The sequence below is a fragment of the Saimiri boliviensis genome, chromosome 17 (genome assembly GCF_048565385.1).
Source record: "Saimiri boliviensis isolate mSaiBol1 chromosome 17, mSaiBol1.pri, whole genome shotgun sequence".
Classification (NCBI taxonomy): domain Eukaryota; kingdom Metazoa; phylum Chordata; class Mammalia; order Primates; family Cebidae; genus Saimiri; species Saimiri boliviensis.
This window is the reverse complement of record NC_133465.1, coordinates 29,362,754-29,388,129: the sequence shown is the minus strand read 5'-3', so window position 1 is coordinate 29,388,129 and position 25,376 is coordinate 29,362,754. Positions and strand designations below refer to the sequence as shown.

At 39.2% G+C, this 25,376-nt stretch overlaps 1 protein-coding gene and 1 long non-coding RNA gene across 6 annotated transcripts in view; both read right to left on the bottom strand.

Annotated features, from left to right (window-relative positions):
- The window catches only part of LOC141581830 (uncharacterized), a 38,156-nt gene extending 13,692 nt beyond the window's left edge, over positions 1-24,464 (bottom strand). The window contains exon 1 of the long non-coding RNA XR_012514599.1: positions 1-24,464. This exon is cut by the window's left edge and continues 10,611 nt beyond it. This is a non-coding gene — a long non-coding RNA (uncharacterized LOC141581830).
- Positions 1-25,376, bottom strand: part of SSH2 (slingshot protein phosphatase 2) — a 295,182-nt gene that overhangs the window by 106,382 nt on the left and 163,424 nt on the right. The window contains exon 1 of one of the 5 annotated variants that reach the window (XM_074388425.1): positions 24,461-25,376. The exons of the other annotated variants lie outside the window; for them this stretch is intronic. The gene's annotated coding sequence lies outside the window, so the exon portion shown is untranslated. The remainder of the gene's footprint in view (positions 1-24,460) is intronic. 5 annotated transcript variants of the gene reach the window in all.

Here is a 25,376-nt window from a genome sequence, read left to right as displayed (position 1 = left end):
ACCCCACACAAAAAGCCTATTCTAAGGACCTGAATTTGGTAATTTTTTTTAAAAACGGTACTCTAGTTGATTCTGAAATTGTTTGGTTTGAAAACTTTTCAAGAATACATCATAGATTTCATTCAATAGGTATTTATTGAGCACTTATTATGTGGCAGGTCCCATTCAAGGCACTGGAATACAGCGATGAACTTTTATAAAAGCCAGGGAATCAGGGAATCCCATTATCGGGTATACACCCAAAGGATTATAAATCATTCTACTATAAAGACACATGCGGCTGGGCACAGTGGTTCACACCTGTAATCCCAGCACTTTGGGAGGCCAAGGTGGGTGGATCAGGAGGTCAGGAGTTTGAGACTGCCTGAAAGGATGTTTCAGGCAGAGGGAACAGCATGTGTCAAGATCTGGTCAGAGACAGAGAACAATTTCAATCCTATTGTATGGTGAAACAGTGGAGAGAGGGCTTCAGTAAAGATGGGGAGAGATTTAGAAGGGTTTTCTATGGCTTGCTAAGGAATCTGGACTTCATTCTGAGGCTAACAGAGAGCCAGAGTTGCATTTCTAGAAAGAGTCCTCCAACTACAATATGAAGAATGGATTGGAAGAGGTGTGAAACTTAAAAAAAGGAGATAGATGTTACTTTGGTATTCCAGGCAAGAAACAAGGGTGGTCTGATCTGAGCTAATAAGAATAAAGAGAAGACAGATACCATGGAGGTTATTTGTCTAGCTTATTTTAGTGTAATGGTAAACTTACTTCATGAAGAAATTCAACTTAGAAGAAAAACCAGAGAAATGTTTTGATATGTGAAAATCCCTTGCATTCATAAAGATATGTTTTTCTTTGAAGTTCTTGATTCTTCTGACAGGTCCTTGCCTTTTAAAAATGGCAAGGCTTTAAGAGTCACCCAGCAGGATCAAAAAAGAAGTCTATTTACATGGCTATTCACTTTCATGCCACCTGCCTTTGCCCAAATAAGTTTTTTCTCAAAATAGGTTTTTTCCATCATCTCAATCATCTCTTAAGGTATGGTTGTGAATCCTCGGATTTAGATATCAAATCTCCCTTAACCTATCTACCAGCTGCCAGCCAATCATCCTGGACAAGCCAGGGAAGCTTACAGGCAATTCTTCCTCATGTCACTTTGTTATCACACACGTCTGTATCATTTCCTGCCAGGCACCAAACTTACAGCATTAGGGAGGAACAGCTGAAGAGAATGCTTTTACACAAAGGACTTCCCTCCTTCCTTATCCCCTATTCAACGGACATGACAATATACTGATGGGCTCTAGTCAAATGAACAATAATGCAGATAAGTTCTGGAACTACCATTTTAAACCAATAATAGACAAAGAAAGCTCAGTTTCCTGAACACAGTAACAAGGAAAAGATGCATCAGAAATCTGAAGCCAGCTTTGATCAAAAGAAGACAAGTGAATTTTACAAATTCATCTGTATTACGTTATAATAGGATATTAGTGAAGAACTGGCAAGGAGGTAATGATAAATTTCTTTGACTCTCACCTCAATTAAGTAATTATTATTATTATTATTATTATTTGAGACAGAGTCTCGCTCTGTCACCAGGCGCCAGGCTTGAGGGCGGTGGCGTGAGCTCAGCTCACTGCAACCTGCAACTTCTGCCTCCTGGGTTCAAGCAATGCTCCTGCCTCAGCCTCCTAAGGCAGCTGGAACTACAGGTGCACGCTACCACACCCAGCTAATTTTTCTATTTTTTTTTTAGTAGAGATGGGGTTTTACCATGTTGGCCAGGATGGTCTTGATTTCTTGACCTCATGATCTGCCCGCCTCAGCCTCCCAAAGTGCTGGGATTATGGGCATGAGCTACCTTGCCTGGCCAAGTAATTCATTATTAACGAGTATCTACGAGAAGGCAGTGTTCAGGAACTTGAATTTCCCCACTTCTAAAATCAATAGTGTATAAAACATAGCTGCTGGAGAATAAAAAGAGAATTTATATTAAAGATGAACCACAGGCTATCCCAAGGAAAAAACTGGTGGAGTAAATCCAGAGAATAAGATTTGATCTAATATACATCTTAACCACAGAAAAGGTGTCACGTTTTATAGGTGATTGACTTTACTTCTTACCGCTCTTCTATAAATGGGATTGTAACAATTAAAAAGACATTAGAACCCACAGCTACTATGTCACCGAATGAGGTAAAACTGAAAACCCTTCCTCTAAGATCTGGAACATGACAAGCATGCCCACTTTTACCACTGTTATTCAACATAGTGCTAGAAGTCCTAGCCAGGGCAATCAGACAAGAAAAGAAACAAAGGGCATCCAAATCGGAAAGAAATAAGTCAAATCATCCTTGTTTGCAGGCTGGGCACGATTGTTCGCACCTGAAATCCCAGCACTTTGGGAGGCCAAGGTGGGCAGATCACAAGAGGCCAGGAGTTTGAGACTTGCCTGGCCAACATCATGAAACCCCTTCTCTACTAAAAATACAAAAATTAGCTAGGCGTGGTCTCGAACTTCTAGCCTTATGTGATTCACTCACCCCAGCCTCCCAAAGTTCTGGGATTACAGGCATGAGCCACTCTGCCCAGCCAGATGATATAATCTTATATTAGAAAAAAACCGAAAGACTACACCAAAGAACTATTAGAACTGATAAACAACGGCCGGGCGCGGTGGCTCAAGCCTGTAATCCCAGCACTTTGGGAGGCCGAGGCGGGTGGATCACAAGGTCAAGAGATCGAGACCATCCTGGTCAACATGGTGAAACCCCGTCTTTACTAAAAATACAAAACATTAGCCGGTCATGGTGGTGCATGCCTGTAATCCCAGCTACTCAGGAGCCTGAGGCAGGAGAATTGCCTGAACCCAGGAGGGAGGTTGCGGTGAGCCGAGATTGCGCCATTGCACTCCAGCCTGGGTAACAAGAGTGAAACTCCGTCTCAAAAAAAAAAAAAAAAAACAACAAAAAACAAAAAAAAAAAAAACTGATAAACAAATTCAGTAAAATTGAGAGATATAAAATCAGCATACAAAAATCAGTAGCATTTCTATATCCCAACAGCAAACAATCTGAAAAACTAATTTAAAAAGTAATTCCATTTACAGTAGTCACACATAAAATTAAATACCTCGGAATTAACCAAAGAAGTGAACAATCTCTATAATGAAAACTATAAAACACAGGTGAAAGAAATTGAAGAGGACACCAAAAAAATGAAAAGATATTCTATGTCATGAATTAAAAGTATCAATATTGTGAAAATGTCTATATTACCAAAGCAATCTAGAGATTCAATGTACTCCTTATCAAAATACCAATGGCATTCTTCACAGAAATAAAAAAAGAATTCTAGGGCCGGGCGTGGTGGCTCATGCCTGTAATCCAAGCACTTTGGATGCCAAGGTGGGTGGATCACCTGAGGTCAGGAGTTCAAGACGAGCCTGACCAAATGGTGAAACCTCGTCTTTAAAAAAAAAAAGAAAAAAGAATTCTAAAATTTATATGGAACCACAACATACCCAGAATAGCCAAAACCATCCTAAGCAAAAGGTACAAAACTGGAGAAATCACATTATCTGACTTCAAAGTATATTACAGAACTACAGTAACCAAAACAGCATGATAATGGCGTAAAAAGACACATATACCAATGTGATACAACAGAGAATTCAGAAACAAATCCATACATCTACAGTGAACTCATTTTCAACAAAAGTGTCAAGAACATCCATTGGGGAAAGGACAGTCTTTTCAACAAATGATGTTGGAAATATTGGATGTCCATATGCAGAAGAGTGAAACTAGCCTCCATTACTCACCATATACAAAGTCAAATAAAAAGAGATTAAATACTTAAATCTAAGACCTCAAACTATGAAACCACACCAAGAAAACACTGGGGAAACTCTCCAGGACGTTGAACTGGGCAAAGACTTCTTGAGCAATACCCCCAAAACATAGATAACCTAAGCAAAAATGGACAAACAGTATCACATCAAGTTAAAAAGTTTCTGCACAGCAAAGGAAAGAACAAAGTAAAGAGACAACCCACAAAACTGGAAAAAATATCTATAAACAGGCTGGGCATGATGGCTCATGCCTGTAATCCCAACACTTTGGGAGGCCAAGGAGGGTGGATGACAAGGTCAGGAGAATCTGGCCAACATGGCAAAACCCCATCTCTACTAAAAATGCAAAAATTAGCTGGGTGTGGTGGCACGTGCTTGTAGTCCCAGCCACTTGGGAGGCTGAGGCAGTAGAGTTGCTTGCACCTGGAAGACGGAGGTTGCAGTGAGCCGACATCGCACCACTGCACTCCAGCCTGGGAACAGACCAAGACTCCGTCTCGAAAAAACAAAAAATCTATAAACTACCCATCTGACAAGGGATTGCGAACCAGATTAATATAAGAAGCTCAAACAACTCTCTAGAGAAAAAAATCTAATAATCTGATTTTAAAATGGGCAAAGGGTCTGAATAGACATTTCTCAAAAGACGACAAACAAATGGCAAACGGATATATGAAAAAAGGCACACAATGTCACTGATCATTAGAGAAATGCAAACCAAAACTACAATAAGATATAATCTTATCCCAGTTGAAATGGCTTTAATCCAGAAGACAGGCTATAATAAATGCTGATGAGGATGTGGAGAAAAGGGAACCCTCATATGCTGTTGGCAGGTATGTAAATTAGTACAACCACTATGGAGAACAGTTTAGAAGTTTCTCAAAAAACTAAATAGAACTACCATCTGATCCACAAATCCCATTGCTGGGCATATACCCAAAAGAAAGGAAATCAGTATATAAAAAGATATTTGTATTTCCATATTCATTGCAGCTCTATTCACAATAGCCAAGATTTGGAAGTAACTTGTGTCTATCGAAGGGTGAATGAATAAAGAAAATGTGGTACATTTATACAATGGAGTACTACTATTCAGCCATAAAAAGAATGAGATCCTGTCTTTTGCAACAACATGGATGGACTGGAGGTCATTATGGCAAGTGAAATAAGCCAGGCACAGAAAGACAAACTTCACATATTCTCACTTATTTGTGGGAGCTAAAAATTAAAACAATTGGGTGTGGAGAGGAAGTGGGGATGGTTAATGGGTACAAAAATATAGTTAGAACAAATAAGATCTAGTATTTGATAGCACAACAGGGTGACTAAAGTCAACAATAATTTATTGTACATTTAAAATAAGTAAAAGAGGCGAGGCACAGTGGCTGACAACTGTAATCCCAGAACTTTGGGTGAGGCCGAGGTGGGCAGAGGGCTTGAGCTCAGGAGTTCCAGACTAGTCTGGGTAACATGGTAAAAGCCTATCTCTACTAAAAATACAAAAAGTTAGTGGAGTGTGGTAGCACGTGCCTGTGGTTCCAGCTACTTGGGAGGCTGATGAGGCAGGAGGATTGCTTGAACCTAGGAGGTTGAGGCTGCAGTGTGCTGTGTTTACTCCAGCTTGGGTGACAAAGCAAGACCCTGTCTCAAAAAAATTAAAAAAATAATAAAAAAAATTTGTAACACAAAGAAAGGGAAAATGCTGGAGGTGAGAGACACTCTATTTACTCTATTTTTTTTTTTTTTTTTGAGACAAGGTCTTACTCTGTCACCCAGACTGGAGTACAGTGGCATGATCACGGCTCACTGTAGCCTTGACCTCCAGGGCTCAGTAATCATCTCACTTCAGTCTCCCAAGTAACTGGGACTACAGATGTGTGCCACCACACTTGGCTAATTTTTTTGATATTTTTTGTAGAGATAGTGTTTCACCACGTTGCCCAGGCTGGGCTCAAGTGATCTGCCTGCCTCAGCCTCCCAAAGTGCTGGAATCAGGCATGAGCTGCTGCACCCAGTCTAATGTGATTATTATACATTGCATAACTGTATCAAAGTACCTCTTATACCTCATAAATATATATACCTACTATGTACCCACCAAATGTTTTTTAAGATTTTAAAAAGATATGAAAATAAAATATGATGAAAAATATGATAAGGTGACTGTTACATTCAGAATATAGCCATTTGAAAAGGGGCTCATCACTGCAAGTTCAAAATCTCTCTAAATCAAACCTTTCCATAAATGGACTTACAGTTCTCAGATCATGTTTTCATTGACTTGGTAGAGGCAGTAAACAGAAGGTACACACTTGGCTGGCTAAGATGCCACTGAGCAGGATTTGCTAATCACATTTCACTTGAGTGAGTTTTAGCATTTTAGGCATTTTCTCCATTTACACAAGATAAGGGTAGTATCTCACCTGCTTCAGGGAAACATTTAAAGGCAGATAGGAAAAACATGGAATTGATAGGTGACCTGGAGTTCTTGTTCTGTCACTAATGAACTATATAATATGGGGTAAGACAATCAAGCTCTCATTTCCTCATATTATCAATTCTTAAAGTTAATTATTTTGGGAGATTATCACTGGGTACCTTTAAAGCACTCTATTAAACATAAGATCACCATATTTCTACAGCATTACATAAGCAAAAATACCAACTAGGTTTTTCATAGCAGAAGTAATTTTTTTTTTTTGAGATGGAGTCTCACTCTGTCATCCAGGCTGGAGTACAGTGGCATGATCTCACTGCAAACTCTGCCTCCCAGGTTCAAGCAATTCTTGTGCCTCAGCCTCTTGAGTAGCTGGGATTACAGGCATGCACCACCACACCTGGCTAATTTGTGTATTTTTAGTAGAGATGGGGTTTCACCATGTTGGCCAGGCTGGTCTCAAACTCCTGGTCCCAAGTGATCTGTCCACCTGGGCCTCCCAAAGTGCTGGGATTACAGGTGAGAAGAAGTAATTCTTAAAGAATGCCTCTAAAGGTTATGTCACGCTGGGCAAAGTAGCTCACACCTGTAAGCCCAGCACTTTGAGAGGCTGATGTAGGCGGATCATGAGGTCTGGAGTTCAAGACCATCTTGGCTAACATGGTGAAACCCCGTCTTTACTAAAAATACACACACACACACACACACACACACACACACACACACACAAGCTGGGCGTCGTAGTGCAAGCCTGTAATCCTAGCTACTGAGGCAGAAGAATCACTTGAACCTGGGAGGTGGAGGTTGCAGTGAGCCGAGATTGCACCATTGCACTCCAGCTTGGGTGACAGAGCAAAACTCCTTCTCAAGAAAAAAAAAAAAAAAAAGGTTATGTCACAATGGGCTGTGCTTTTCTACCAATGTGACTGTTCAGACTCCATAGGGTACTAAACCCTACTTAGTAATCAAATGATTAATTTGTTCGTTCACTGTATCCTTGCTTCCACTGGAAAATTTTTCTACAAATAGAATCTTCCAACCCTCACTGAACAACCCCAGTGTTGGTCAATTAAAAAAGAAAGGGATGGGAGGGAGAATTTCTTCCACAGAAATTCTCATAAAAGAGAGCCTTCTTGGGTGATTTTACTCTAACAAAAGAGGGTAAAAGACAGCCGCCTGAGCTAAAGCGTGGTGAAGTGATATCTCCTGCATTGGCTGTATTCCTGATTCACTTAGTCCTCTAGAAAAGTCATTTTACCTCTCTATATCTGAGTTTCTTCATTTGTAAAACTAAATTAATGATATCTACCTTGTCTTACATACCTGGGGATAAAATATTGTCTTTCTTCTTAGTAGGCAAACGTTTACAGGAGTGTTCTAAAAAGTAGCAAGCACCAGGATAATATAAATGCAAATTATTATTCTAAAGAACACAAGGTACATGAAAAGCTTTTACCTTTCACATTTGGAATAAATTTAAATTCTGGAAAAAGAAATAGAAACAGAAACCACCCTTCAGACATGTTTTCATGTGGAATTAACTTCTGCCTTCTTTCTGAAGTAACTTCACTTCAGCTTTTAAAATTATTTTTTGGTCTACGGCAAAAACTTTTTACCTAAGGAAACGGAGCAGCTGGAAACAGCATTTCAGCCTATAAGCAGAACGAAAACAGCATTCCTATTATTTAAATATAATTCTAACAGTAGATATGGAGACCAGCTAAGGTCATTTTACTGTCTCTCTATATAGATCAGCCAAGTTCACACCTCGCTATATTTAGGCAAGGTATGCACATCCATTAAAGATAGAAGGAGACTCAGGCTTAGGCTCACAACAGTGGGGTCATTACCTCAGTTGAGCTGGAAAGACACTAACAGAAAAACTGTATTGATGTGTTCCTTAGAAACCAACAGAAAAACCAATGATCAATTTTATTTCATCCTGAATAGATAAATGTATAATTTCTAACATGCACTGAGCAATCTCTACAACACATAACTCTGGTACAGTCATGCCTAAAGTAAAGCAGCAAATATCTTTCAGGTAACTCACTTGCCAGGACTGCCTTCCACACCTTAGCCAGAGACAAGAGCTGCCCAGGGTCAATGGGGTAAAATGTTTAGCGGTTTAGTCTCCTGAGAACTGGAAAAAATAGGTTTTCAACCTGGGAATCATTGTTATATCAATAACACTAAGGTCTAGCTGGAGGGAGTCTTCCAGCAATCCTCTAGTTGACAGTTCCCTGGATCCAGCATAGAGCAAAGGAAGAACCAAATGGGGACGAGCTCACTCATAGATTTATCAAAAACAAGCAAACAAATAAAAAAACAAAACAAAAGCAAATCTTGTGAACATGGATTTTCTAATAAAGATTGTGTTGAAGTGAGTCAGGCACAACAGTTGCCCCTAAGAGGAAGCTAAGAAAATCCCAGTCACAACCAGATATTTTTGGAACCTCCTCAACTTGGCAGAGAAAAAAACTGAAATACATTGAAAGAATGCAGTAAACATACTTCTGAAAGGTAAGTATAACAAATAAAAACGTTTATCTTCAGTCAAAGAAACTGCATGTTTTAATTATGAAATGTCTAACACAGGAAAGTTAAACAGATGTTAGATGTTTCCCCAAAGTTTTTCTAGTGTCACTGAAGAGGATTATGGAATCTCTTGTACATTTTTTTTTTTTTCAAATCAGCAGTTAATGCTAAAAAGGTAATATTTTGAATGTCTTACTTTCTACTTCATATTTAAATAATAGTCACCTAACAGAAACTTAACATACAGCTTATATACATTTAGGTATTCATTTTCCAATATTTACTTCTAAACCAAAAATTGTGTAAATAATTCACAGTTCAATACTTTTAAAAGGATGGATTTTGAAAAATCTCATATTGTTTCTTCTGTATTAAAAACACTAATGAAAAATGTCTACCTAAATATTCTCATTTGATACTGAAGAGCTGAAATAATCCCTTTGGAAGAAAAAATTCTAAGATACATAATTTTCTTCTTCATAGGGTGTTTAATTTCTTTCTTTCTTTCTTTCTTTTTTTTTTTTTTTGAGATGGAGCCTTGCTCTGTTGCCCAGGCTGGAATGCAATGATGCATCTCGGTTCACTGCAACCTCCGCCTCCTGGGTTCAAGTGATTCTCCTGCCTCAGCTCCCAAGTAGCTGGGATTACAGGCGCACGCCACCAAGCCCAGCTAATTTTTTGTATTTTTAGTAGAGACGGGGTTTCACTAGGGTGTTTAATTTCTAAGAGATAAACTGGTCTGAGTTTTCTCAAGGTCTTCTATGCCTTGAGAAAGCCCAGAAATTTTTCCCAGCACAAATAGGCAAATGGCAATGAGGTAAAAATGGCACACTTCCAAAAATTCATAACTATGCATGGCAGGCTGCAGAAATCGGTCTTCGTAGCAAAGAATGACTTTATGGGTTGAATTCTTGGCCCTCAGTGCACAGTTAAACAGCACATTCATTCCACTAAATATCTAAGCCTAGGACAGTGGTCTTCATCCCCAAATCTCCTAACAATCTCTATAATTAATTCAACAGGTATCTATACTAAAAGCAATTAGAAACTCTCCTACTGCCTCTCAATTTTTTTCTTGAGAGTAACAACCTTAAATCTTTTTGCCTCCCTGGAATAGTTCAAGCACTAGAAATATTTTACCCTAATATCGCTTCATTTTACTACCACATAGGTTGTGCTGAGAAACACAAACATTCAGGCTTCACTGTAATATTCCAATTTTCTTTAAGCAAATACAATTCTTGGAATATCTACTCCAAGATTATTAAGAAGAAGAGGGTATTCAAAAGGCTGCATAACTCTTCTCAATAGAGAGAAAACATTAGCTCAAATTCTTTCAGCCTGGGGAAATCATGAGTGATTGTTTAAAACTGGATAAACAAATCTCAGCGGTAAGTTCAAAAAGCTTAAAAAGTTTACTTGGGTTTTTAAATCAAATACCTAAAGCAGTCTATTCAAGGTTCATAATTGGAGGTCGGGGAGACTGGGGGAAGATCATTAGATTCCTTTGAGACGAATCTGATGAAAGCTATGGCCTTTTCCTCCAGAAAAAAATTAATGCTCTACTTCTATATAGGCATACACTTTCATATTATTTCAGCGTGTTCATGAATTTCCTGGTCCAAAACTCTAGACTAAAGGAACCTGGTAAATGCCCTAAAGAAATTATGAGTAGATGAGAATTAATAGCCTCCCCACTATTACCCCTCACTTTTTAGCAGATAACAGCTCACCTTTAACAAGAGGCAAATAGTGAATGACTTATGCTTGGCCTTAACTTTGAAACCACAAGGAACATAATGAATGGGAGTTTCAGAAGTTCTTCTGTTAATACCGTGGACTCTCATTTTAAAGCACAGTACAGGGCGAGGTGCAGTGGCTGATGCCTGTAATCCCAGCACTTTAGGAGGCTGAGGTGGGCAGATCACCTGAGGTCAGGAATTCAAGACCAGCCTGCCTAACAGTGTGAAACCCTGTCTCTACAAAAAAATACACAAATTAGCTGGGCATGGTGGTGCATGCCTGTAATCCCAGCTATGCAGGAGGCTCAGACAGGAGAATTGCTTGAACCTGGGAGGCAGAGGTTGCAGTGAGCTGAGATAGTGTCACTGTACTCCAGCCTGGGTGACAGAGCAAGACTCCATCTCAAAAAAAAAAAAAAAAAAAAATTGGCTGGGCGAGGTAGCTCACGCCTGTAATCCCAACACTTTGGGAGGCCAAGGCAGGCAGATAACCTGAAGTCAGGAGTTAGTGTCTCAAAAAAAAAAAAAAAAGAAAAAGAAAAAGGTCAGGTATGTTGGCTCATGCCTGTAATTCCAGCCCTTTGGGAGGCCAAGGTGGGCAGATGATGAGATCAGGAGTTCAAGATCAGCATGGCCAACATGGTGAAACCCTCTCTCTACTAAAAATACAAGAATTAGCTGGGTGTGGTGGCACACACCTGTAGTCCCAGCTACTCAGGGGGCTGAGGCAGGAGAATTGCTTGAACCTAGGAGGTAGAGGTGGCAGTGAGTGGAGACTGTACCATTACACTGCAGCTTGGGTGACAGAGTGAGACTGACTTAAAAAAAAAAAAAATTCTGTATATTACAAAGATTCCCAAGCATTAAGTAAGACTTGACTTACTGAAGCCCAACAGTACTAGACATAACAGGATTTTAGCATAATAAAGGATTTTGGATAAGATTTTGAAATTCATTAAAATTAAATCTGACCAGCAAATGAAGCTTACACTTCTCTGAACCTGTTGGATACTCCAGAAATGTCAACAGCTACCCAGAGCATACCATTTGATCACAGTACTTATTTTCTAACAGTATGAGAAATCTAAGATCACCAATACATTAAACACTACTTTATGCAGTAAGTGATTCAGCATGAAAGAAAAGGACTATATTTAGAGCTTTATTGATCTTGATTTTATAATCCACGCTACATGGGAAAAGAGATTAAAATCCTAAGGTTTAACAGTTACTACAAAGGCTAATTTTTCTAAGTTAATAATCCTCATCTACTGTCATTGTGTCTGTAAATGCAGTGGCCTTACATTATTTAGATTATCTGTTATATATATCTAAAAATTGACTTATGTATTTACATAAAATGTCTACACTTTGGTTTGTAGTTTAAGTAACAGTTTAACAGTCTTCTGACCATTTTCTCTAAAATAGTCTCTCCCTCCCAGCTTTCTTTCTGTCCTGCATTATCTTTTCTTTAGAGTTATATCATCAGCTAATTATTTATTTACGGTAATTTATTTAGAGTCTGTAATGTAAGTTCTGAGAACTGTGATTTGGTCTTTTTTGTTCACTGATGCATTTCTAGTGCCTAGAACATGGTAGGTGACCAATAAATAAATGAACATTTACTAAGTAGGGAAATGAAATTAACTATGGGCAAATAAGGCACAGTACAAAAGCATGGGATATAAAGTTAGAAGACCTGGATTTCAGTCACTGCCCTTTCATCTTCAACAAGTCATTTAATCTCTTTGAACCTCACTCTTGTTCCTTTAAAATGATGCTGAAATACTAGGACACAAAGTTATTCCAAGGGTTACTGCAAATAATAGAAGTGAACATTTGCATTGTTATTATAACCTAGTAGTTATTCTCAGAACATTAGCAAAAATTTTATAAAGTAGATCTTTTTTTTTTGAGACGGAGTTTCGCTCTTGTTACCCAGGCTAGAGGCTGGGTTTCACCATGTTGACCAGGATGGTCTTGATCTTTCGACCTCGTGATCCACCCGCCTCGACCTCCCAAAGTGCTGGGATTACAGGCTTGAGCCACCGCGCCCGGCCTAGTAGATCTTGAGAAAGCAAGATATTCTGCCTTTGATCTTTCAGAACAATAAAGGCAGAATTAAATAGTAAGAAAAGTTACGGGCTTGAACTTCACTTACCAGCTGGCTGACTTTGAGAAAGTCTCTTAACCTCTCTGAGGCTTAATTTTCTTATCTATATGGTGAGAGGAAAAAATACTAACTGCCTCAAAAGCATAACTGTTTGAATCAAATGTTAAATGAATTGTGAAAGAGCTTTTAAAATTATAATGTGGTATATGTATTTTTTAATTAAATAAATTAATCACTTTCCTAAAACCAAAACTCTAATCTCAATTGCTACACCAGCCAAACATAAGAAAATCAGAAGTTCTTGCAGAAGTTCTCACATGGACTAAGAAAATTAAGTATACATACTCCCAGTTCTTTCTGCAGGGTCTCCAAGTTTGGCAAGAGGATAGAACAAGAAAAATTTTATAGAAAGATAAAAAATAGAGAAAACGGGGGTTCAGAAATAACGCAAATAAGTAGCAGAGTTCTTTTTTTTTTTTTTTTTTTTTTGAGACGGAGTTTTGCTCTTGTTACCCAGGCTGGAGTGCAATGGCGCGATCTCGGCTCACCACAACCTCCGCCTCCTGGGTTCAGGCAATTCTCCTGCCTCAGCCTCCTGAGTAGCTGGGATTACAGGCACGAGCCATCATGCCCAGCTAATTTTTTGTATTTTTAGTAGAGACGGGGTTTCACCAAGTTGACCAGGATGGTCTCGATCTCTTGACCTCGTGATCCACCCACCTCAGCCTCCCAAAGTGCTGGGATTACAGGCTTGAGCCACCGCGCCCGGCTTTAAGTAGCAGAGTTCTAATCAAATCCACCATCTATTTAACTTCCCCTCGCCATCAGGGATGCACTTGTGGCCTGTACAGGGTTTGGTGCTTAAAGGGTTCCAGAATTGGCTTAATGCTCTGCTGGTGCTGTCTTGAAATTCTTGTTTCTGAACAACAACAGGCCCTGCTTTTTCACTTTGCACCAGGCCCTGAAAATTATATGGCTGTCCTGCACAAAATCTTTTGCTAGACTAGAGGATAAGGACAATGGCTTAGCTTACAGTCTCTCAATGACTCTATATGTAAGGACCACTGCTAACATAAAGGACATTCCCTAAAATGGAAACTTTGAATCAGGCCGAAAACACTTGTTGTATCTCAATTCTGAAGTTAGCCAAATACTTAGTAAAAGCCAATTTAATTAAAAAGTGTTAGCCTTAATAATAACGCAAATATCACTTGCCTTTCCCAATGCTCCATCGGACCCTAATAGGCCAAAAGGCAATGTCAGTATTTGAAATACCTGAATCTAATCTAATTGACTTTCTATTAAAAAACCCAGCAAAAGGCCCTAGTAATTGTGGTTTACCTTTGGTTTTTTAATTTAATACCTGCATTCTCATAGTAAGCAAAGCAACACTCACAAAGAAACCATTTCTGGAAAGAAATCTCCAATACAACACAATTTAATTAAATCACACCTTTAAAAAAGTTTTCTTTCTTTTCTGCTTCTGCTGACCACAGAAACAGCTGGTGATTTTTCTGTGGTGGGAGCTGAATGGCCAAGCTGATGAACTGAACATCTCTCAGGCTGCAATTCAGTTTTTGAAGCCTGCAGGTCAAAACAACGGCTTTTTTCCCCTTAAAGCTGAATTGACCTCACACTATCTATTTTGACCTTTGGACTCCTTATCAGTCACCTTTGGTCTCTGACAGTAGGTGGACAGGCCAACCACAGGTCTACTCTTCAGTGAACAAAGGCTTGCTATGTAAAAGAGATGAGCTGTGGGCAGAGATCCGATCTGAAGAGAAGGTGCTGAACTCACCCTCTGTTCCAGCACCATGTCCAGAACTGTTGCCACTACAAAAAGTGGAACTTCGCCTTAAAGCGTTTTCCCTGTCTGTGATTTCAAGACACACCTTCATTAAGAAAGCGTCACAGTCTCAGAGAGGCAGGCAACCAACACTACTGAAGCCAGCAGTAATAGACAAAGAAACCCCCTTCCTGTCTTTTCTTTTTCTTTCCTTTTATTCCCCTCTTTTTTGGTAAATTTGCCATAGGCCCCTATGGATAGTGTTTAGATCTGCTGGTGAAATTTAAAGAAAGAGCCTTTGAGAAACATGCATACATTTCTCCTTTCTTCTATATTCAATACTCATATAGCGTTTGGTTCAAGAATTTAAATGACTCATTCCCTAAAAAGTTAATCTACAAAAAAAAAAGTTAATCTCTTCACCTTTGTGAAATATGTCAAGTGCTTTCTATAAATAAGGGCAGGAAATTCTAACTTCATAAGCATAATCATTAAAATAATCCATTTGATCATCTTTTATAATTTAAGTATCACAGTAAGATAGCACTAAGGGAAATCTCAATATGCTTAACACTTCCTAAACAGCACAATGAAATGTTGTTCAAGGTCTGAATTAATTTGCTACATAACCTAAGGAAGTCTGTTTGCTTAACTTTCGGCTTTAAAATTCTTTAAGTCTAAAATGGTAATACTTTTAGAATAAACTGACAATGTGGGGAACAAACCTAAATTTACAAACACTACCTATCTGCGCAAAAACACCCTGGGATAATTAGTTTCTTCATCTTGACTATCGATGTACTATTATTTCATCTTTCCATTAGTTCTACCCAAACAACTCACAAACTAATGCATTTTCACCAGTACCTAGGTATGAAAGAGGGTCTTGATAGCAAAGACAAGTGAGAATCAATTTTTCTGGGTCTCCAAGTAGCTCAGAAGAACAGAAAGATTGAATCATATTTAAAAAAACTTTTATTTATCATTTCAGGAGCATCAGAAATATGAATTACTACAACTGCTGATGGGACTGTAGACTGGTCCAACAGGTGAGCAAACCAGCAGCCTGTATCAAAAGCCCTAGAAATACATATGTCCTTTGTCCTAGCAATCCCAGAATTGACCCTTAGAATATGTCTTTTAGGGACATGGACAAAGACTGAAGCACAAGGATGTTCATTCAGTGAGGTTTTGTTTATAACTGCAAAAAACTGAACACAACTGAAATGCTCAACAATCGGACAGAATATGAATCAGTTTTATGGAAAACAAACAACCAGTAAAAAGGATATGAAAAAAATGCATTTGGGGACAATGGCAGGATGTTCTCAATATGCTGAAGGGAAAATAATGAGCCTGCAAAGCAGTAGACATGAGACCATCCCATTTTTAAAAGCATACACATACACGAAAAAGATATGTGCTAACCTGGATGGTGTTAACAGTAAATCTGTTTGGGAAATAAAAATAAGAGTAATGTTTTTGGAGGGAGGAGAAACGGCTCGGCTCAATGTTTTCTGCTTTTTCTATAATAAACATGCATTATCTGCAAATATTAAAATACAGCCAATTCTGCTTTGTGCTTCACTGGTAAGACTGGTTCCATTAAAAAAAAAAAAAAATCGGCTGGGCGCGGTGGCTCAAGCCTGCAATCCCAGCACTTTGGGAGGCCGAGGCGGGTGGATCACGAGGTCAAGAGATCGAGATCATCCTGGTCAACATGGTGAAACCCCGTCTCTACTAAAAATACAAAAAATTAGCTGGGCATGGTGGCAAGTGCCTGTAATCCCAGGAGGCTGAGGCAGGAGAATTGCCTGAACCCAGGAGGTAGAGGTTGCGGTGAGCCGAGACCGCGCCATTGCACTCCAGCCTGGGTAACAAGAGTGAAACTCCGTCTCAAAAAAAAAAAAAAAAAAAAATCACTTACCCAGGACAAGTTCTTTTTTTTTTGAGACAGGGTCTCACTCTGTCACCCAGGCTGAAGTGCAGTGTCATAATCACAGCTCACTGCAGCCTTGATCTCTTGAGTTCAAGCAATCCTCCTGCCTCAATCCACAGCCTCCGTAGAGACAGGGTTTCACAATGTTGGCCAGGATGATCTGGATCTCCTGACCTGGTGATCTGCCTGCCTCAGCCTACCAAAGTTCTGAGATTACAGGAGTGAGCCACTGAGCCTGGCCTAGATTTGTTTTTTTAAAGCATTAACAAACTTTCTCATGACACTATTATTTTCTGACAAACAGGGCATATGGGCTTGCTGAGAATTTCTCCAAGCATCTGAAATAGCAACAAAACAAGAAGAGAAAATTCCAGTAGCATGGGCACAGACTACCACGATAACTGAGATTGACTATGGGAGAGCTACAGGGGGAAATAAGCCCCAGCACACTAATAGCCAGTTCTTAACAGATGTTCTTAACAGATGTGCTCAAGCACTTCTAAGAGGACGCAATAAAAAAGTATGATTAAACCAATACTTTAAAAACTTTACATTAGCGATAACTAGCCAGTCTACTACATTATTCAGTTTTTAATTTTGAAAAAAAATTATACTGGGTTTAAATTCATTTGGTTAGAATCACTACATGTTATGAAATATGCAGTTTCTCTTACCTAGTTTCAGTATGCCACTTTTCTTGGCACAGGCATTATTAGGGCATAATCTCCAAATTTTTAGTAGTTGCAGTGTGTCTTTTTTGACTCAATATCATTAAACTATCATTTGGGCTTAGCGTAACATGGCATTTATACAGTTCTTGATCTTCATTGATTAATGTATAATCACAGGCTTACTATTTGTATGAAACATTCTCATATCCACTAGAATGATTTTCATGTGTATTTGACTTAGAAACTAATGAGTTGTATGTTGCTTATATAGAACACTAAATACATTAAGCCATTAATTGGCAACCAGGCCATTAAACTAGCAACCAAGCCAATAATAACAAGAAAAAACAGCAATCAGCACACCTTTCCCTTTATAGCTTACTTCACTATAAATGTTATAAGCACTCTGTGTCAGGGGAACCACCTTGCCTACCACCTGATGCTGATGTAATAATAACATCTAAAGCTAAGCACCTGGAGGAAGAAGAGAAGTAAGTTTTGCTTTGGATTACTTGAATGTGCTTTTTTTTTTCTTTAAATAGACCTTAAAGCCACTACCAGCCACTACCAGATAGTTTAATGATTTCTGTTCTTGTGCTGCCTGTGGGGATTTCACATTGTGCTCACAGCCACTGGTACTGATTCAATAACAATGGCCTTGTAAAATTGGCAACCTTCCTAAATAAGCTATGTAAAATCTGCAAACACTGGTTACTGTGCTGTGTGCCTAGTAGATACCCTGGATGCTCTGCCCATATGATATACCCAAAATATGCTCAAAGTAATTTTCTTTCTTTCTTTTCTTTTTCTTTTTTTTTGAGACGGAGTCTCTCTCCCTCTCTCTCTGTCATCCAGGCTGGAGTGCAGTGGTGCAAACTCAGCTCACTGCAATCTCTGCTTCCCAGGTTCAAGCGATTCTCATGCCTCAACCACCCCAGTAGTTGGGATTACAGGCATATGACACCATGCCCAGCTAATTTTTGTATTTTTAGTAGAGATGGGGTTTCACCACATTGGCCAGGCTGGTCTCGAATTCCTGATCTCAAGTTATCCGCCCACCTTGGCCGCCCAAAGTGTTGGGATTACAGGCGTAAGCCACCACGTCCGGCTCAAAGTAATTTTCTAAAGAACACTATCAGTCTATACAAAAAACCTTTCTGGATTCTTCCTTTTACCACAAATGATTAATAGCAGTCATCCATTGAAAGCTATCTTACTTGTATGTAATATGGCCATAACATCCCCCACAGTAGTCTTCCTTTCTTGTCACCATGCAAGTATCCTTTACCACTGTTACACAAATCAAGATATGTAAAGATCAGAAATAAAGGTCAGAGTCTCAGCTCAAATCTTACTGTCTTTTTTTTTTTTTGAGATGAAGTCTCGCTCTGTAGCCAAGGCTGGAGTGCTGTGGCGTGATCTCTGCTCACTGCAACCTCCCAACTCCGGGGTTAAGCTATTCTCATGCCTCAGCCTCCTGAGTAGCTGGGATTACAGGTACCCACCACCACACGTGGCTAATTTTTGTATTTTTAGTAGAGAGGGGGTTTCAGCATGCTGGTCAGGCTGGTCTCAAACTCTTGACCTCATCCTCCTTCCTTGGCCTCCGAAAGAGCTGGGATTACAGGCGTGAGCCATCGCACCTGCTACAATGATAATGAAATTCTCTGAATTTCTAAAGCACAAATTGTACTATTCATGTGACACATAGCATGCAGTGCTAAGTGCAGTTTAGGGACCACACCCGGTCCCTAAATTGTGCTCTTGGGACCAGGCATGGTGTCTCATGCCTGTAATCCTAAGCACTTTGGGAGGCCAAGGTGGGCGGATCACGAGGTCAGGAGATCGAGACCATCCCGGCTAACACCGTGAAACCTCGCCTCTACTAAAAACACAGACACACACACACACACACACACACACACACACACACACACACAAATTAGCCGGGTGTGGTGGCACGCACCTGTGGTCCCAGCTACTCAGGAGGCTGAGGTAGGAGAATCGCTTGGACCCAGGAGGCGGAGGTTGCAGTGAGCGGAGACTGCATCACTGCACTCCAGCCTTGGCGACAAAGTGAGACTTCATCTCAAAAAAGTAAAAATGAATAAAATTGTACTCTTATTTATCCTTTCATTCACATCTTATTTCGTCAATAGACTGAGTATCTTGACTGCAGGAACCATGCCTTAGATTTCTTTTTTATCTCTTACTTCTTATACAAAATAGATGCAATTTAGGATAATGATGGACATGACAGGATTTTTACCATCAAGCTGGGGTGCCACTCTGTATTCTAATTCTTGCTACCATAATTTGGCTCATATCAAAAGAACAAAATGAGCAAAAATTTAAGTTACCATTTGCTGAGTGCTTACTATTACCAGCACTTCACAAATCTCACATTTAATCCTCATAGGTATTGTAAGCTCCATTTTACTGATGAGGAAACTAAGGATTAGGGTGGTTATATAATATGTCTGAAGTCACACAGATAATAAATGACAAACTCTGGAACTCAGGTCTATTTCATTTCAAATACTGCACTATTACTGTTAGGTACAATAAAAATGGCAAGTAGTTATTCTGATTATGTGACCCAAGAAATCTTTTAAGAGTTCTAAAGAGAATGTTTAAGGAATGGGATACTTTAAGAATTAAGAGTCAGATTTTATTGAGGAGGGAAGGGCATCACAGAGGTAGGACTGACAGAATGACAGATATCAAGTTTGGTCAAAAGGACTTCAGTTTTATTTGTTGTTTGAATTCCTTTCACTCATCTCTGAGGAAGAGAGATTTACATTGAGAATTCACATTCCTCCACAGAAGCCCCAAATTCTCAACTAAAGCTTCCCCTAAAAATAGAGATAAGCCCGAGTGTGGTGGCTCACGCCTGTAATGCTAGCACTTTGGGAGACCGAGGTGGGCGGATCACCTGAGGTCAGGAGTTCAAGACCAGCTTTGCCAACATGGTGAAAGTTTGTCTCTACTAAAAAATACAAAAATTAGCTGGGCATGGTGGCGGGTACCTGTAATCCCAGCTCCTCGGGAGGCTGAGGCAGGAGAATCACTTGAACCCAGGAGGCAGAGGTTGCAGTGAGCTAAGATCGCACCACTGCACTCCAGCCTGGGCAACAGAGCAAGACTCTGTCTCAAAAAAATAGATAAATAAAGAAATAAAAATAGATGATATAATTATGGGAAATTAAAATTTTTGATGTTCATGAGAACTGTGTATATTAGCATTAAGAGAAAGATTAACTTAAAGGGACATGGGACAGAGGAGAATCCTGAAGAAATGGCATCTCTCAAAAGTTCTGTTGTAAATGATATTTATTTAAAACCAGTGAAGAAATACTCTCATTCAATTTAGCCCTCATGGAGACACACTGGTTTTTATGACACAAAATTCAGAGAACAGCAGAGACAAGATGCACCGATAAGATGCTAAGCTCACAAACCTGACCAGCTTTTTGCTGGGGTGATGAAGTACGCTTGAAGTGTTGCTTAAGTTGCAAACAGATAAAGCCGTATGTAGCATAAACTTTTACAGGGTCACCACAGAAGACAATCAATATAAAGTCCACAATTAGAAGGCTCAGGACTTGAAATACTCTTATGAAACACGAATATCCATATAAATTTTGACGGATAAATATGAAGTACAGATGATAAAAGTAACAAACATAACTGGAATTTTTATTGATCTTTTTTGTGAATAATTATCTCAGTTGATATCCAAAATGCCCTGAAATGAGGCAGATATCATCCTTAAACAAACATATACAACAATTTAAATAGTTTAGTTCATTACTTCATTACAAAAAAAAAAAAAAGAAAAAAAAAAAGAAAATCAAATCATTCTACTTCTACCCTGGAAACATAAACTGTTAACAACTTTTTATGAAAGCTTATAATTGGCTAATACTGAGGCTTCTCTTTATCTAAGAGTGATTCAAACCTCTGGATTTTGTTGTTTTACCAACTGTAACTAAGCCAAATCCCTCGAATTACTAAAAGAAGGGTCATACCCCTCTAAAAGTAGATTAATGCAGAAAACACAAGTTGTTAAATTCACACAGCATGCAAAAAAGGTGAGCCCAAATTTGCCCTTTGGTGTGCAACAATAACAATCTATTTATAAATTACTGGCTACATCCTTTCCAAATTACAGGAACACCTAAAAAGGCCTTGATGTTTGTAGCACATTTCTTTAAAATAAACTTAATTATATTAGTTATACAGCAACCACCCTGTATCATTCAACAATGCAAAGCTAACTCGAACCCTAACTAAAAATAGTTAGGATACTGATTATTTTTTTCTTTCACCTTAGAAATTGAAAAAGTAGCCAGGTGCAGTGGCTCACAGCTGTAATCCAAGCACTTCGGGAGGCCGAGGCAGGTGGATCACGAGGTCAGGAGATCAAGACCATCCTGGCCAACATGGTGAAACCCCGTCTCTACTAAAATACAAAAAAATTAGCCCCTCGTGGTTGTGCATGCTTGTAGTTCCAGATACTCAGGAGGCTGAGGCAGGGGAATTGCTTGGACCCAGGAAGCAGAGATTGCAGTCAGCTGAGATCATGCTACTACACTCCAGCTTGGAGACAGAGCAAGACTCAGGTTCAAAAAGAAATTAAAAAAATATGTGAAAGATTCAGAAATTGTGTGATAACACCTTCATCACTGTTCTTTAGCTCAAAGGCAGTTTAACATATGGTAAATTAAGAGGACTCACATTAACTGGAAAGACCCAAAAACAGATGTGAGCAAGATGATCTATAGCAGTTTAAGCCTCTCTATTATTCGCAGACCCAATAGCTCTTGGAAACAGAGACTGACAACTTCTTTAGTTATTTGGCTTTGGACAGTGTTCATCAGTGTTAAGTCTACAGACATTTCCCGATTTCAGAAGTAAATATAGGTGACCACACAGGCCTAATAGTAGTAATTTAGAAAAAAAGAAATCCATTCAGTCTTATCAAAAAGAAAGTTTGACTTGAGCACATCACTACCTTACCATTCCTGTTCATCTTCATTGTGCAGATTTACTTTCCAGTTAACTTTGCTAAGCATGATTCCAAAAAGGCCAAAGTTGAGAGGTTTTTTTTTTTTTTTTGAGACAGAGTTTCGCTCTTGTTGCCTAGATTGGAGTGCAATGATGCCATCTTGACTCACTGCAACCTCCTCCACCTCCTGGGTTCAAGCAATTCTCTTGCCTCAGCCTCCTGAATAGTTGGGATTACAGGAAGGTGCCACAATGCCCGGCTAATTTTGTATTTTTTTAGTAGAGACGGGGTTTCTCCAGGTTGGTCAGGCTGGTCTTTTTTTTTTTGAGACGGAGTTTCACTCTTGTTACCCAGGCTGGAGTGCAATGGTGCGATCTCGGCTCACCACAACCTCTGCCTCCTGGGTTCAGGCAATTCTCCTGCCTCAACCTCCTGAGTAGCTGGGATTACAGGCACGCGCCACCATGCCCAGATAATGCTTTGTATTTTTAGTAGAGACGGGGTTTCACCATGCTGACCAGGATGGTCTCGATCTCTTGACCTTGTGATCCACCTGCCTCGGCCTCCCAAAGCACTGGGATTACAGGCTTGAGCCACCGCGCCCAGCCAGTCAGGCTGGTCTTGAACTCCCAACCTCCTGTGATCCGCCTGCCTCAGCCTCCCTAAGTGGTGGGATTAGGGGTGTGAGCCACTGCACCGGCTGAGAACTCTTTTTTTACGCCCCTCAGTCCTATGTTAATTGCTGCTCTACTGATTTTAAACAATCACAAGTGTGGATAAAGCCACAGAAAGTTATCACTAATAATAAAAACACAAATGCATCTTTATACTTGGACAGGGGATCATTAACTGTTCTTTCACATTTGAAGGCCATAACACCCAGAAGATTCACTAGATGTAAACCGATTTGATCATTTTCTTAAAAATATTCCATTTTAAGGCTATATTCTCTATTCAAAGATCAAAAATAGCCACAAAAAGTCAGTATTAATTTAAAATCAAAGAGGCATCTCATATCTCTCTTAAATATTATTATTAGTCTCTTTATCTACCAAAGAGAGAAAAAAAAGCCCTTAAATCATAAATGAATGCCTGGTTTCAGTTACTCCATTATCAATTATTTAGTTATGTTTGCCCATTTCTGTAGAAGACAAGATCTAGATTTTAAAAGCATCATAGATGATAATTACATTTATTCAATGAGAACATGGAAATTTAAAAATCTGAATGGTAAAAAAAATTTCATAAAATAAAAACAGTTGGAATAGAACTGCTTGGTTCCAAGCTTTAAAATACAGATAATTCTACAAAAGAGCTGTTTCAGAGCACAGAAAAATGAAAAAACTACCTAAATCATTCTATAAATCAGACATAAGCTGGACAAAGACAGCATCAAAGATTCACCAACTTTGGGAGGCCGAGGCGGGTGGATCACGAGGTCAAGAGATCGAGAACATCCTGGTCAACATGGTGAAACCCTGTCTCTACTAAAAATACAAAAAATTAGCTGGGCATGGTGGTGCGTGCCTGTAATCCCAGCTACTCAGGAGGCTGAGGCAGGAGAATTGCCTGAAACCAGGAGGTGGAGGTTGCGGTGAGCCAAGATGGCACCATTGCACTCCAGCCTGGGTAACAAGAGTGAAACTCCATCTTGGGAAAAAAAAAAAAAAAGATTCACCGAATATTTAGATCCCTAAATGCTTAAATATTTGTAAACCAAAACCAGCAATGTTAAATGAATAATGCAAAAAGGGGGTATAGTTCAGTTATGTAAAGATGATTGACTTCAACAATTCAGTATGTCATTGCATTACCAGTAAAGGGAAAAAGTATTATTCCATAGATATAAAAAAGAAGTCAATAAAATTCAATATCTAACTAAAAAATCTTTGCAAATTAGCAATAATAAGAGATGCTCTCAGCTTCATAAACGATCTGTGTCAGAACCTACAGCACACAGTATACTCACTTACAACACCTAAGAAGTCTTTTCACAATGGAAAACAAGACAAAGCCCACTAGTATCACATTATTTAACATTATAAGGCCTAGCTAAAGCAATGAGAGTTCTAAGTACCGTCATGCGTCACTTAATGACAGGAAAACATTCTGAGAAATTCATTTTTAGGCAAGTTTGTTATTGTGCGAGCATCATAGAGTATACTTACATAAATCTAGATGTTACAGCCTACTACATACCTTGGTTATAATCATATAGGTGACAAACCTGTACAACATGCTACTATACTGAATACTGTAGGCAACTGTAACAATGTTAAGTATTTGTATCTCTAAACATATCTACACATAGAAAAGACACAGTAAAAATGTGGTTAAAAGATAAAAAATGGTACACCTGTAAGGGTCACTTACCATCAATGGAGCTTGCAGGACTGGAAGTTGCTCAGGGCGAGTCAGTGAGGGGGTGGTGAGTGAATGTGAAGGCCTACGACATGACCATAAGTACTGTTGACTTTGTAAACACCATACACTTAGGCTACACTAAATTTATTTTAAAAACTTTTATCTTTTCATGTTTATGTTTTTTGAGATAGAGTCTTGCTCTGTTGCCCAGGCTGGATTGCAGTGGCATGATCTTGAGTCATTGCAATCTCTGCCTCCTGAACTCAAGATTCTCCTGCCTCAGCCTCCTAAATAGCTGAGATTACAGGCGCCTACCACCACACCCGACTAATTTTTGTATTTTTAGTGGAGATGAGGTTTCATCATGTTGGCCAGGCTAGTCTCAAACTCCTGACCTCAAGTGATCTGCCCACCTCAGCCTCCCAAAGTGCTGGGATTACAGGTTTTGAGCCATTACACCCAGCCAAAATTTCTCTTTTTTCAATAATAAATTAACTTTATCTTACAGTAACTTTTTTACTTTATAAACTTTTTAATTACTTTAACTTTTTGTTTCTTTTGTAATAATAGCTTAAAACACAGAAAAACTGGCCAGGCGCAGTGGCTCATGCCTGTAATCCCAGCACTTTGGCAGGCTGAGGCAGGAGGATCACTTGAGATCAAGAGTTCAAGACCAGCCTGGCCAACATGACGAAACCCAGTCTTTACTAAAAATATACAAATTAGCCTGGCGTGGTGGTGCATGCCTGGAGTCTCAGCTACTTAGCAGGCAGGGGCAGGAGAATCGCTTGAACCCAGGAGGGGAGGTTGCAGTGAGTTGAGATTGGGCCACTGCACTCCAGCATGGGCAACTTAGATTCTGTCTCAGAAAAAAACAAAACAAAAAACCAAAAATTGTACAAATGTAAAAAAATATTTTCTTTAT